The following is a 15,607-nucleotide window of genomic DNA, read 5'->3' as shown; positions in this document are numbered from 1 at the left end:
AGGTGGATAGGAGGGAAATAAATGAACAGCACAGCCTGCAGGCAGATGGTTAAGTAGGCAGATATTCTCCAGCAACAAGTGCAGCCTATTCATATCTGTGCTTTCATCAGCAAATCCCCACCAGGTGACATGATGTGCTTCATTATGGGTTGGGCAACTCATGAGCCTGCAGTAACCAGAATGTATCATCTAACAGTCCATTGACTAGGAGGCACGTGCCCAAATTTTCATCTCATCCAAGCTGTGGTGCATCTAGTTGTGCACAGTAACAGAACTATAAAGATGTCTTACTATAGCCCTAAGAAGATAGGAGCCAAAGTCCAGGAAAAAGGGGGGACTGATGGTCCAGTCTTCCTCTGCTTCCTTTATACCTGACAGAGAAAAAGAGACTTATTCAGGTCATATTTCATCCAAGTTCATTAGCTCACTATATTCACACTGTTACCAGTGATAGTCTCCCATTGCTCAAAAAAGCTGAAATAACTATGTACAGTGGCATATATGCAGAAGTGTGTTAAAGAAAACTAATTTAGATGGCACTCAAACATCAAGAAATGTCAGATTTCCTCTTACCCACAATTTTTCCTTCTGAATAAAAAGGTCCTATTGAAAGAGTGTATCATCTAAAAATGAGCATGAGGTTAAAGCTGCATGGACAACTGGATAATAAGTATTCACTTAAATTTGAAAACCTTTGATCTTGCAACTTTAAACTGTTCTTTTAAAATGGACATTTTTGTTTGATTTTTGTGATGGTTACTATGGTTCCTTTATACATTTCCTGTCATGTATTGTCAGTGGGGGTTTGAGTCTTTGCCTCCAGCACAGGCTGATCATATTTGCATTATGGGAGCTAATTAACTGCTAGGAGGAAAGTGCTGCTTTTCCAAAAGTGGGATGGACAGGTCCAGGTGCCCTGTCGAAGTACGAGGCCAAGTCAGGGGTTGAAGTGAAAAGTCCACCTCAGCCAAGCTCTTTCTCTCCTCCCTTGGTAGGTGCATTGTCATGAGAGGGTGGCAGAAACAGTCAAGGGGATTTGAACATGGGGGTCTCGTGAGATGACAGAAGCATCTTCTGCTCTTCACTCCTCCAGAAACAAATGGTTACTGTCCTGTCAGGACAGCGTGCATAAAAACTTCTTTGGAGGATTGAGAGGGAACCCCTTTATCCCTGATGAATCTGAGCCCTACCACCAGGGTCCATTCTGAGCAAGCATGCACACACACATGCACACATATGCTCAGAGCATGAGACTTCACAGAAAACTTGTATTTTAAAAGCCCCAATCTAGAACTCTCTCACTCTTTTTTTTTTTAAAAAAAAATCTCTATCTATCTTAAGAAGATCTGCTACTTTGTGTACCAAAAGAAAATAAGAATACTTGCATGACATGTTTGAAAAATGTTTCACCTGTAGGTATAAAATTAAATAGAGCTGGTTCATCACTTTCCTTGTTCTTTACAACAGCAAACAATAGTGGCCTCAGAGTATTACAATGAAAGAAAGTAATCCTGTGAGGTGAGGAAGCCAGAGACAGTTATTTCAGTCCTCAGTCTCTATCTGCCATGCTTTTGCCAGAGAGAGATTAGTCTGCCTCTGATTGCAGCTTTAGAAAGCTTGGCATGCCTTTTGGATTATCCAGCTTCCACTACAGATGTAACAGGCACCAGTCAGGCAGCAGCAAATTATCTTCTGTGAAGTTATGCTGCAGTTCAGTTACAGGTCTAGCTTGCACTGCCAGAGCACTTAGACCTCCTCAGACAAGACCAGGGCCTGAGCCTAACATGATCTGTGCTGCCTGTGGGGTTGTAAACCAAATTTCTCCAGGAAGACACATCTGATGATTGCTATCTGCAGAGTCACATGCTGGCGAGCCTGATTAATATGAATGTAGTGGGACAGAGGAAGAGCCTCCCAACCTTTGAATATATTTATTCCCAAGTGAAGCAGCATGTCTGACAAGAGCTCCCAGAAATGTAAAGGTTTATTGCCTCATAATGGAATAAGAGGATTAATTTAGAATAGGTCTGTAGCCACTTGTAAAATATTTCATTTTAATAATTTATACTAATGGAATAAATGATCTAGAGAGGGTCACATGGGTTGCTTCTGGGCAGTTGTTGACAAGGCGAATGTGGCTGGAGAGACCTGGGCTGGACTCTTATTTGATTGTCCCTGGTGGACTTGTAGGATGTTAAAAAGAGAGAGCAAGAACAAGCAGCAGACAAAGCCTTTAATTCATCTACTTCTCATGTCACTGCAGAGCGCTCATGAGATGGCAGAGCTGATCAGCTCAACAGCTTCCTAAAACATGCACAAGGAGAAAAAACTTAAGGTTTTATCTCTGTAATAGGTAATGAGTTCTCATTTCCCTTTCTAACATTAAAAAAAAAAAAAAAATAGCCATCTTGTGTGAGCACAGAAACCTCAGTAACAGAAATGATCTCAGCTCCAAGAAGCATGCAGAGATTTAGGGGTCACAGACACTGTTGTGGGTCTGAGTCTTAGAGATGTGACTGAAACAAATGCTAGATGTGATACGCAGGAATTATGCAGTCTGAACAGAAAGAGGGTTGTATCTCATTCCGCACATGTGCTGTAAGTCTGTTATCTCCCTTTATCCATCTGAACTGTGTTTGTGATGGATATTTCTGATGCATAGTCCTGTCCAAAATCTGAGAAAGGACTTTGGGAGCTCAGCATTGCACAGGGACTCTTAACCAAGAGATTTGCAGAAATTCTTCAGTTCTGTTTCATCTGTGTCTTGCTTTATAAATCCATCTGCACTCTGACAGTATCACGCAGAGACCAATGTCTCAGCAAGATATTTCCTTCAATCCTTCTATATGACCACTAAGTCCATGTAAGAAAAGGCATCACACAAATATTTTTCAACTGTTTCTGTCAGCATCAATAAATCAGAATCAACAGAACTTGTCCTCACTTCTGTCCTTATTGAAAAAAATGTACACAGAAATTCCTGATTGTTCCATTCTTTTTCATCTGACAGTGTAGAAAATCATGGGACTTTGTCTTAGTTCTGCCTCATTTTTAAACATTAAAACTTGACCTCTGCTTACTGCCTAGTTCCCCAGCTTTGCTTTCATTATGCTGCAAACATTTTTCTTTCATAACAATTTACATATGTAATTACTACAAGTACTTCAGGAATTGTTTGCTAAAGGCTTTATGTAAATACTAATTATCAGTAATTAAAAATCCACAGCTATTAGGAAGATACTGATAGGGAGAAAATACTGCTTAGGAAGCAGCTAACATTTGTCTAGGCAATATTAAACATCAAATAACTTTCTATCTATGTAATTATATAATGTGACTCATCATCTGCTGCATAAATGAAAGTGCAAATGGGAGAAAGGTGTCCCCCACACACATGCACATACACCCCAGCCTGCTTACAAACTGTTCATCTACAATATTGTAAACTCATTTCATGTTGGGAGCAAAGACTATTTAGAGGTCTCAGTTACAGTTGCAGAAATGTAACAGCTGCATGGAATGTTTTCTATGACATGCTAAAATCAGGTGCTTCCAGGCTGATGATATGCAAACTTAACTCTCCAGATTGTAAAATGCACTGGGATTCTTTCTTGCAGCAAGTAAGTGAAAAAATATCCTTTGTAAAGAGTAGAAATAAAATGCAGGAACAAATTACATCTGCTTCATATTTTTACAAAATCTCGTTTCACCCTCCTTGATGTATTTTTTAATTTCTAATGAATTTGTTTCCTTATTAAGTGTGGCCAAGCATCCATGTACTTGAAGTGGAATTCTGACCCATCTACAGATGTCAAAGGGCATTTTGCCACTGTTGTAAGTGGAATTATATTTTCATTTTAGTGATTTATTACAGATTTCAGCAGGCTTTGAAGCAGCCTTAGTCCATCTAAAATTAATCAACTTTCTGAGCCTGGTGGGAAAAGTAAACAGGTAATCTATGTGCATTATACAGCAATCCCAAAGTTTGCTCTCTGCTGTATCTGCTTCTAATGGTAGGGGAGAAAACCCATTAAGCAAGCAGACAGGCAAAGGGGGCAGCAATTTTACAAGGGGCACAAAATAGATTTCTGCTCTCAGAGCACAGGCTCCATCTCACTCAAACCTGTCACTGTAACGGGGCGGCATAAATTCGCCTGGAGCACAAAGCTGCTGCTGATGCTCACCTCTGACAAGAAAACTTCTCTTCCCATAATAATGCTCAGCCTTGGTGTGCTCGGCGCCTGCAGCCACATTGTCAAAAGTAGCAAAAAGCCGCCAGTTGCACGAAGGCAGCCGGGCTGAACTGCCTCCAGAATTCATTTTCGAGTATGTTTTTATTCACTTCGATGGAGTTTATTTTTCCCTTTCTGGCTCTGCCATTTTAGGCTCGGATTCAATACAGGGAAACACTTCAATTATCTCTGGATCAGGTCCTCAGATTGTATTGTGGCTGAGGCTTTGAAAATTGCTGTTATCAAAACTATTAGCTGACTTGCCTGTGCTATTTTGAGCTGGACTCAAAAGAGCTTGATGGGACATTGAGTCACTCACAAACCACGAGTCAGGCAAGAATAACAGGAGTTTCACTGTCAGGTTTTGACTTTTAGCTTTCAAAAGGGTTTCTCAGCAAACAGCCATCCTGTTCCCTCTTGGTGAGCTGCCAGACCCAAACTCCCCTGAGCCTAAGGCCAAGGTGTGGCAGAAAACGGCAGTTGTCTGTGCCGTCTGACCTTGCCTTGGCTTGGTTTTCTCCTGGCAACAGGACAACACCAGCCTGGTGCTGGGAGCTTTTCCCTCCTGGGACGTGAGGCTCACACCAGCTCATGGGTGTTGTGGCACACAAACCCAGCATAATGGGGCAGCTCCAGCAAACCCATTACTGGTCTATCTGCCACCAACAGGTGATGAGAGCCAAAAAAAAAAAAAAGTCCAACCCCTATGGCTCTGCATTTGCTTCTGCATATTCCTTGCCTTGGGCCCAACCTGCCTTTGCTACACACCAAGCATGGAAACTCCCTGACATCTGGAAAAGCTTAGCTGTCATGCAGCTCCCTAAAACACAGTTTTCTAGCCTGTAAGTAGTACTGGCTTCCTCAAGTCTGCCAGTTACTAATGCTTTGGATCAGTATTTTGTTAATTTACAGCATTTCCTCAGTCTTAACCCGGCATTTTCATTCTTCCCCCTCCTGCTTTCACTTCTCTTTTGCTTCAACAAAGCATGAAATCATTGTTTGTCAGAAGATAATCCGCTCGCTGCTGTATCTGGTTGTAACTAATGAAATTTTCTTCAGTCTTCTAGATTGCTGGGGAGACATGTAACTGTACTCTAAATAATTTGAGATCAGTCAACCTCACTGCTGTGCTTGCAGGTTACAAGTAGGTACATGTCAATGAGACACTCTTGGTCTTATTTTGTTTGGCTTCATTTACCAAAAAGGGTAAGTGCAGTTGTCCCAGAGAGACAGAGAGAAATCCCCTCCCTCTCACCAGTCCCTCTTCTCCCCCAGCCCAGTCTGGTGTGTTATGGATGCTGCGCTGGACAAAACACAGTGGCAAACAAGGCACAGTTTAAGCATTTAGTCACCTACCCACTTCACATTCATCATCTAGACCTCCTCACAAAATGGACATGGAGATTCAGACATCGAAGAAGAGGACACAAAAGGCAGCATACTGCAGGGGGTAGAGGGCATTCATCTGTGGGGACCAGAAAGAAAAGTTTGGGGCAGGAATGGAAAGGAAAGACCCTTCAGAGGGATCTTTGTTCGGGTCTGGATGGAAGGTCTGCATCCATGCACACCACTCAACCTCAACTCTCCCTGCGGAAAGGTCCCTCTCTTCCCAAACATGACCAGGTCTTCTTAGTTGAGAAGAAGTCCCATGCTCCTCTTCATCTCTTAACTCACAGGCTAAAAACTCAGCTAAAACACAGGAGAGAGGAGTTCAATGCTCTCTCCTGCCTGAGGGTATCACAACCTGTGGTGTCCAGTTACAGGTGGGCCACAAGGATGAGGGGAACTTGAAGGGAGGAAGAGCACTTTTTTATCACCCCTACAGAAGCAATTTGACTTTTCATGGAACATAAAAACATTCTTTACATATGTAAACAACATATAACTGTGTGTATTAGCTGTTAGCAACAGCATCAAGGATGAGAAGATCTGGCACCCTGCTTCAGTGAATACAACACCATGGAGTGTTATGAGTGACTTAAGGGGAAAAAAAACCCCACCGTGTTTCCAAGAACAAGAGTGAGATGAAAGTGCTTGTCATCCTCTGGTGAGTGGTGTGTCATTGTAATGGCTTCTGAAAAAAATCACCACTGAGCTATGCATGACAGTGTATCACTCAGGACTGCAGAAGGGTGGAGTACACAGAAAGAAAGGAAAAAAAAGCAAGCTATCAAAGTTTTATAGTGGCATACTTCACACACACCACACGAACTGTAACTACGTTTGGTGAAATGCTATCACCAAAGCATTCCTCAGTAAGTCGTCAAGTCCAAAGGGGACCGGAGGCTTGTCAGCAGGCCAGATACCAGCATGCCCAAGGTGAGGGTCGTTCCTCCAGGACCAAATGTGGGGCCCACCTGCTCTTGGCGGGGAAGGACATGGACCCAGACTCCAGGTACTCTTCCCTCACACCCACTTTCCTTCCCTTCACCTGATCCCTTCAGGTCATTCAGACATATTCATAGCCCTCGCTTCTATTTTCTTTTGCTTTGCTCTAGTGTGGAAAGAAAACAGATTTCAAAACCTCAAGAATTGATGGTTGTCCTCTGAATAGTTTCAGATGGGATGCCAAAACGCATCACTTACAACAGTGGGAAGATCAAAAAAACACCCCAAACTGTGGAATATTTATTCCAGGGCTGTCATTCAGCTCTCTAAAGATTGCTAAAACTAAGCTGGAAGCACGACAAAAACAGATTTTGAGACAAGATTGTCCTTATTTCCAGCTTCTTGCTGGCCTGTAAAAACATGAGCTCAGCCTTTCCTGTGGCTTCAGATCATCTGTGTCCGGGCCTGCCGGAGACTGGCAAATCCCAATCAGCAAGGGGACAGAATTAGTGAAATTAAAACTGGTTTGAGTGTGATTTTATATTCAACTCAGGACCAGCTTCCTTTGTTTTGTTGTGTAGTGGGGTGTGCGTGTGTGTGTGTTTGTATACACTCATATGTGTTTACCTTGTGGTGGTTTCACTGGTGGTGGAAATTGCAAATGTGCTTGCTCATTCCTCATGGTTTCACTGTACAAGACAAATACAATTGATTTAGAAGGAAAGAGCCTTGCCAAGGACAGTAATAATGGCTTTGTGCTAAGTAAATTTAATGCAATATGCTTTGGCCAACAGCTGCAGCTTTGGAAAGAAACAATTCACCTACTCCCAGAAATAACCATGAGAAGCTAAGTAACTGGCTGAGAAGCAAGTTTATGCACATGAAGATTTGAAGGCCTGCAGTGCTAGCTAATAGAATCAAACAGCTATCAAAAATCATGGCCAGCTGAGCTGGTGAGTCCCAGGAGGGAGGAGGGGAAAGGGGGAGAGATAAAATTCCTAACGGTAGGATTTCTGTGTAGATTGAATATATACTCTTTTATTCTGGGAAAGACAAAATGGAATAAAAGTGTCAGAGATGGCCAGTTTTAGATATTAACATATTTAAAGAAATAATCATTATGATATTAGTCCAGAAAGTATTATTTCATCTAGCAGAGGCTAATACATTTCATAGGTTCTAGGGCCAGAAAAGGCTATTAGGATCACCTAGATTAAGTTTACTATAATTCAGATTCAGTAATAGATGCAGAGACCTGTTCTACCAGGCAGACAGCAAAGTGTAAGGTCATTCCCAAAGTCCTTAAGAGAAAGGAGAGAGAGACAGAGACAGATTTGCCAACTAATTCTCCAACAGAAGCAGGCAGAGTTTGTCTGGAGACAGGATGTTGTTTTATGACCAGGTCCAACAGCTTCCCTGAAGCAGCGAGGTCTGCTCTGCAGGACCGTCCGGACCCCGGTGTGGTGAGGATCAGAGAGGTCACCTTCCCTCGTATGCAACAGCTGTGCTTTGCTACAGATGCACCTCATCACACCTCAGCTCTCCTCTTGCAGCGTACAGGAGTCTCCTCTCCTCCCCCACCCAGCTCTGGGCTGTTTTCTGACAAGTTCCTGCCAAGCAGAGCCTGAGCTGCCCTGGGCCAACTGCTATCATTGTCCCATGCAGACCATGCGATTCCTTCTCCCCATTGACCTCTCCAACAGGCCAGCTGCGGGGGACTGGAGAGCAGCTGGGCTGGCTCTTCTCACAGCTCTTTCAAGCAGCCGCATGATAACCAAGTGCGATAGCGCTGGTGGGTGGTCTGGCTGCAACCTGCGGCTCCTCGCAGGGAGCACTGAGCAAGTTAAGTGCTTCAAAAGGCAGTTGTGTAGGAAGCTGCCTCAGACGCTACCCGCTGCAGAGATGGGTAGATAGGATGCAAGGTCTTCCCTCCCCTGGGCTCCAGCACCTCCCCTGGAACTGCAGAGACCCACTGGGTATTTTTATTTCCACACCAAACTTATGTTGTTCACCTCAGGCTTAAACAGAGTGCAAACGTCTTTCAAATTTACTTTTTGGGTTGGCTGGTTGTTTTCTAAACCTGTCCCTGTTTTGAAGGAAAAGAAAAAGGCTTTTCAAAAAAGTAGCAGCTGGGAAATTTGCCCTGGTTTTTAAGTGGAAAAAAGTAAATATACAAACAAAAAGAATCACTTTTATTTTCACCACAAAAGATGTTTTGCTGTTCCCCCCCCCCCCCGCCCCCATCAAATCACTGCATTTACTATAAAGCCTCCTCTTTTTCCAAGAGTGACAAAGGGTTTCTTTGAAAAGCTTTTGTTCAGTGCTGGAATGCCCCGGCCTGCAAAACCTGGGCCTGGCCCTGAGCTGCAGGTACTGCTGGTCTCCTCTAAGCTTTTCCTCCTTTTGCCTTGGGGCAACACAGAAAGAGCAAAGAGACAGTGAGGCCACTTCTGAGCCTTATGTGTTTGTGTCTCACTCCTGCAAGAAATCTCAGGTGACTTTGTTCTCCAGCTTCATTTGTATGCTTGGAGCCAATCCTGCCATGGATCTAAAAACCAATCATTCCTATTGATTTCATTGTGAATTTGTCATGTGGAACAACAGTCAGAAGAAAAGGTTGCCTTGTGGCTATAAGCAGAAAAAAACAAAACTGAACCACCCCCCACCAAAAAACCAACAGTAAATAAGGAACCCAGAACTCTCCTTTGCATTAGATAGGCGTCCTGGCATGTTAAAATCATCCTTGAGCACCTCCTACTGAAAATTAAAAGAAAGCCTCAGTTTTGTCACTAAAGCTGAAAAATGTTATTATTTAACAATTGGTTGTGGGCATTGTTGGTGTTATAATATATCTCATTTCAAATCATAACAGATGAGTGATCTCTAAATTGTTGGTTCAGATGAGATAATACTCCATCATGCTTTCCTTTGCAACACAAATCCACATAACTAGCACAGTATAAATACAATCACTGGCTGGTATAAAAGCTTCAAATAGTATTTTAAATCCTGCAAGTATGGTTTGTGCTTCAAATTGACAGCTCAATGCTCTGTCAGTTCCTACTGCCAATCTCATTATGGAAGTAAACGGCTCTATCTTATTTTATCCTGTTCTATACATGATACATTTAAAAGGACTTAAAAAAATCTAGTAAATGGAAATATATGGTACAATGAACAGTTAAAAAAGTCAATTGAATTAGTGGTTGTGTGATATCTTTTCAGCATACAATATGAACACAAATGCTGCTTTTTATAGAGGTTTATGCATACGAAGAACGTGAAGTGGAACAAATGAGATTTGAATTTTATTATTCTTTTATAGCATTGCATTGCAGATAGCTTTTTTTAATTAGCTCCTATCTCAACACCTTTGGCAACTCTAAATAATTCAGAGAATCTTGTCTTTTGTTGTTGCTGTTGCTGTGGTTTCTTTTGCAGAGAAGTAGCCTTTGCGAACGGCAGGAAGCTTATCTATCACCTTGTTAAAAAATGATCCTCCAATTAAACAATTAAACTCAGAGGGAGTGTGCTATGAGTCTTAAACCCAACTCAGCTGCCAGACGCACAGTGACAAACCTATCCCAAGCCCTAAGAGGTGCCAGGATTGTAAAAGTTTGCTTCCCTGTTCATGAGATTTCCTACACACTCAACCAAGTGGAAAAGTCTGTAGAAGTCAGTTTGATGGAGGGGGGGCTCAGGGAACGGGTTCCCCACCAGCTCCTTAGCTCACCTAAGGAGGGATGACAGGGATCTGGTGCCACTGTGCAGCTTCATCAACCTGTTACTGTCTCCTGGCCTGGCATTACACTCTTAGCAATAAAACACGAGCTGGATATATAATAGGCACAAAATCCATCACTCCCAGGACTTCAAAGCAACAGGCGGTATTTTATGTCAAAATAAACAAACAAATGCATGTAGACAGAAGCTGATGTTTATGCTACATTGTACGGTGTGGGGGCGGGGGATAGTCCCACCAGCTCCGTTTCTAGACAGCACATCTTTGCACAACTTCTTTGTTGAAAAACTTCAGGGACACAGTGTCTTATAAGGATTCCCTCGGGCTCCCGGCCTCTCCCTCGCTTCACAATGTGTGGGCAGGATACAGCTGTTCAGCTTCACTGCGTGGTCTTCTCATCCAAACTGTTCACATAATGCAAAAATTACATCCCTCAAGGCACTATGGAAATTCACATCCTAACACAGTTTCAAATGCCTATTTATTTCACAGCCTAGTGCAAATATTACGTCTGCTCCAGAGTCCACTGTTTCAAACGATACCGCAGTGCCTCAGATTAAGTCTGTGGGATTTCTTTTTTACCTAAAAAGGACAAGGAATTTCTTATTCTTTGCAGAACAACAGAAAATAATTATTTATTTTTTAAAAAATCACAGTGACATGTTTCCCCACCCCCCACCCCCCAGATTCTTTCAAGGCAAATCCAAACTTCAGGAAATTTGTGAATTGCATAAAAGGTCATGCTGGGGGCTTAACCCAGCTCAACAGAAAGGAGTGGTTTATGTTCAGTATTGCTCCATAGACTGCTCACCTACTCCAGCTGAGTACTCCCCATTCACAGGAGAAACAAAAAGGATTTCTGCTGCTGTACATCATATAAATGCAACATGAGATGAAATGTTTATAGACATGGATTTGAGAAATTTCTAACTCCAACTTTCAGCAATGTCATTAGTTTGAAAAAGTAGCCCTTGTGTTTTCAGCATCCATTTCAAGCCTGGGAAGCAAGCACAGAAGAATGAGCTCAGCTCAGGGCGTCTGAAGAACCTCTGTCGGGCATCAGCCCTGACCAGGATCCCTGTGTGGCCCTTGGGGAGTCACCTAAAGCCACAACCACAAATGAAGGGGTTCACGCACACTCCCACTGAACGCAGATCCTGGGCCCACCACCACATGATGTCAGGGAACCTCTGCAGTAAAAAAACATTGTTTATTCCCACGTACATTCTGCCTGTCTCTCTTGCTCATGTCCCTCAACTCTGCACTTCAGAAATGTTGTTCACATGTGTCATTTAGTTCAGTTGTAGAAGAAAAAGACATTTGCCAGGTTATGCAATAAGAAGTTTGGTGAAAAATGCTATTGCAAACCCAAGCTGCATGACAAGGTCAACAGAGAGCCCTGGCACAGGCACCCTGTGTTAAGACCCAGATTTAATTCAATCCATCAGAAAAACAAAAGGAGAGAGGATAAGAGGCTGACATTTTGGCAACATTTGCCTCTTCAGAAGACAGCAGGTGCTGCCAAAATATTACACTCTCTCATCTTTTTTCCTCATATTTTTTTGTGATGGAGGGAATTAAATCCTACAGTTGCACGTGATCTAACGTGCCACGGCCCCTTCCTGATGATTGACGATTTTCTTGATCTCCTTTTTTTGACACACTCTGTCCCCAGATGCCCATTGTCCCTGCAAATCTCTCAGTGGCCCCTAAGCCTTAATTAGATCTTGCAGGTTCTATTTCTGTGGTGCTTTCACCACTGCAGGTTTTGTTTCCATTCCAGGTCTGTCTTTCCTTCAGGCTCCAGCTGTAGTTCAAAGATGCTCTGCTGTTCTTTGCCATCGGCTGCTCACCTGAACTACTTTTTTATAACAGTTGTTGTAGCAGCTACACCAGTGCTCTGTGAATGGCTGCTGTTCACCTCAGCACTTGTCAAGAGGTATTGATGGCAAAGAGTATGAAAGAGTAACACTGGGTTAAACCTAAGGAAGGAATTGGGGCTTCATGATACAATGTAGAATTCAGGTATCCAGCTCAGGAATGGAGCAGAAAAAATTAATTTACATCTCTACACTGTGTTACACATTATGCACTGAGAAATGGGATTCACAGGAACACATAAGCAAGCCCAGCTGAGGAGTGTGAAAGGCATTGCATTTCTCCCAAGCAGAAGGACCTAGCCCAGAGATGAGGTTTGGAGGTCTCTGTGACTTAAATCCTTAAATCCTCCTCCTGCTTACATGCCCAAGTCATGCATTTAGGGGTGCAGAAAGCAGCACGGATATTTCACACTATTGCCTGCCTCGTGGTTAAGCCATGGCACAGGAAGACAAGCCAGAGGAAACCCAACCCCAGCAACTAGGTCTAGGACAACCAGTTAGAAGACGGGGAGCTGATTCTCTAGCTTCTGCTCCCTAAATTTTCTAGAGAATAGGGACAAGGCAGAAGTCTTTCCTCTCCCATATGACAGCCTTACTCACTTGCCCAGAGTTGCACTTTCTTTTGGTTGCTCTTCAGGTAGCCCCGTAACTGGTTCCTACCTGGCTACAAAGTTTCCTAGCATCAGCATATTATGCAAAAGGTGGTTTTGAAAGTCAGCTCTCTGTAGCAGAGTGGTAGGTGTGTTTTGAGCATGTTTAGCTGAACTAAGGCCTGCAGGGCAGGGGATTTTTGAACTGAGAAGACCATATTTTTGTAAATCCAACCAAGCATAGGTGGGAGGTAGACACTCTCCTCTTGGCCAAGATGGCAGTATTCCCACTCTGGAGTACAGCAGAACTAACCTGGCAGTACTCCTATTCTGGAGTATAGCAGAACTAACCTATAAAAGACTTTGCAAGAACATTTAGACTTTTTTAGGGTATCTCAGGTTCTGAGCTGCTTAAGTAGAGATCTACTGGGTTTGAGTAAGAATCTAGAAAAGATCTCCTTCCAGACCACACAGAACATCAGACATGGTACGCACTTGTGAAGAGGGATGAAAGGGGGCTCTAGGCAGACATCTCCATGGGAAGACTGAATAAAAGCTGGCACATTGTGTGGAGGATACTGCTTAAAGCAAACCAAACTAGACCTTAGCCACAAAACTGCAAGTCACCAGCCACTTACTAACATCATAAGAGAAGGCTTGACATTTTCTTTTCTGCTAAAACCCCCAGCAAGGAGAGCAGTTTGTCTGCTGGCTGAAATCCCTTTGGAAATGCTGAAAGCTTCCCTTTTGACTTCCTTTCCCTAGTGTACCCTGTCCTGTGTTTTTTGGCAGCAGAAGTGGTGACTTCAAAGCAAGCAGTGGGAATGAACTTTTAAAAGGTGAGCACTCAGTAACAGCCACATTAGTAGCTGACTATTTCAGAGAACTTTTACTAAAAGAGAGGGGCCTCAGTAGTAAGGGATACATTAACAGCTACAGGGTACTTACAGTGCAGAGAGAACAGGAGCCTGTTCTTTATTTATCAGCTGCCATGCAGGTAACTAGCTTTGGCAGAGTGGCAGACTAAATCAGGAGTCTGGGGAACAGAAGAGGCAGATTTCTTGCTGCACTGTTTAGATTCTGCATTTGCAGACTTTCTTGCTAAAGACACAAAGAGAAGAGAGAGATTATGGCTGTGATAATCCACATAACAATGCAAGGTTTAGGGAAGCAGGATTCCGGTTCACCTGGGAGAAGGCAGGCAATACCAGAGGGCATTTGGATAGCAACTACAGTGCCAGTTTTTAATGGAAGCACACGGGGCATAGAGAGGCAATGAATCCTACAGTAACGACACATACTATGGAGGGTATGGCACAGGAGTATCACAGTGGCAGACTTTTAACAGCTCTGGGTGCTCTGGGCACACCCAGCTTTTCTAAACCCATTCAGCATAGCTCCTAACACAATTATCATAGCCACATTTTCAAGCCAACGTTATGTCAGAAGCACTCAGTATATGGAGCACTTTGGAAAATTGGCTCCTACTTTTTGGCAGTAATTGAAAGCTGAGCTCTTAGGAAAATGGGAGCTCTAAATGCTTGGATGACATTTCTCAACTTTGCTCGCAAATAGGAGAACCTGTAAGCCACAAAGGCAATGCCATCAGCCATCTTTTAAGGCTCATCAGATGATAAGCCATCATCAGAGAGACTATTATTACATTTGCTTTTTTATTTCATCCTTGTGAGAACTTGTAAGACAAAGTTAGCAATAGCAGAGTGACAGACCACTACAGCATTCAGATTCAGATATCTCCTGTTTTAATACACATCTATATCTAACCAGAAACACACTGATGTGCATGACTGATGTGCATGTAGGTAACAGTATGAGTAGTGCATGCCTCTTCCTTTAAATGAAAGGAAATGCCAGGCAGTTATCTCCATCAGATTTTATTATGTGACATAGGATGACCAATTACGTACTATGCAATAAACTAAGTGAGGTTTTAATCGCTGCTGCATTTATGGATGGTTTATCCTGACCTTTCATAGCCTTAAAAACTAATAACTGAAGCAAAACGAAGTTTACCAGCTCCTCTCAGAAACTAGCCATGTGAGCATAATCAAATCCCAGGCATTAACAAAGCTTGGATTCCTGAGCTGGTGAAGAACCGAGTCACTTCCCATGTCAGATGGTGCTGGACAGGCAATGTCTTTTCTTTTGACCAAATTGGAAAAAAGGGTATGGGGTTTACAGCTAAGGCCAAATCATCACCCGAAGTAAATTACACTGAATTTGCAGCTTTCACTGTCTGCATACTTAATTTATAAAACAGTGACAACTGTTGTGGTATCTTTAATGAAGAATACTTATTCTGAGAAATGTGATGTATCTAAGAATAGTTATATAGAAATTATGCTAGATAAATGTCATACTAAAAAGGGAGAGCTCTGTCTTACAGAGATACCAATTTTATGGAAAGATGATTTTAGGCCAAGAGATTTGATGAAGTCCATGTGTAGGTTAGTAGCAGAGCTATAAACAAAACCTGAAATCTCACCTTCTCTCCCACTTCATTATACCACCATGGCTTTCAAAAGAGGTGGATGACAAGGAATGACAGATGGTATTTAACACAATTTTCACATTAACATTTTTCTGCTGGTCCCTTGAAGACCCACAGATGTTGTTAGGACTTTAATCCAGAATCTTCTCCATTCCAGAAAACTTGGAATAAGAGTTGCTTCCCCTTCATGTGTCTTTGCATGCCATTGATTTATGGACTTTCATGCCTCTTGCAATCAAGTGATGCCTTGCAGCCCTAATGCATCCAGGAGGAAATCATTTGAAGTAAAAGACTTGAAGAATCACTACCATGAAGATAATTCT

General features: G+C 42.7%; 1 long non-coding RNA gene across 1 annotated transcript in view; it reads right to left on the bottom strand.

The window, feature by feature from the left end:
- Positions 1-10,431: 10,431 nt before the first annotated feature.
- Positions 10,432-15,607, bottom strand: part of LOC141942293 (uncharacterized) — a 54,002-nt gene continuing 48,826 nt past the window's right edge. The window contains exon 3 of the long non-coding RNA XR_012628594.1: positions 10,432-10,884. This is a non-coding gene — a long non-coding RNA (uncharacterized LOC141942293). The remainder of the gene's footprint in view (positions 10,885-15,607) is intronic.

The sequence above is a fragment of the Strix uralensis genome, chromosome 4, assembly GCF_047716275.1.
Source record: "Strix uralensis isolate ZFMK-TIS-50842 chromosome 4, bStrUra1, whole genome shotgun sequence".
Classification (NCBI taxonomy): domain Eukaryota; kingdom Metazoa; phylum Chordata; class Aves; order Strigiformes; family Strigidae; genus Strix; species Strix uralensis.
Note: the sequence above shows the minus strand (reverse complement) of the source record. Positions and strands in the feature narration are given on the sequence as shown.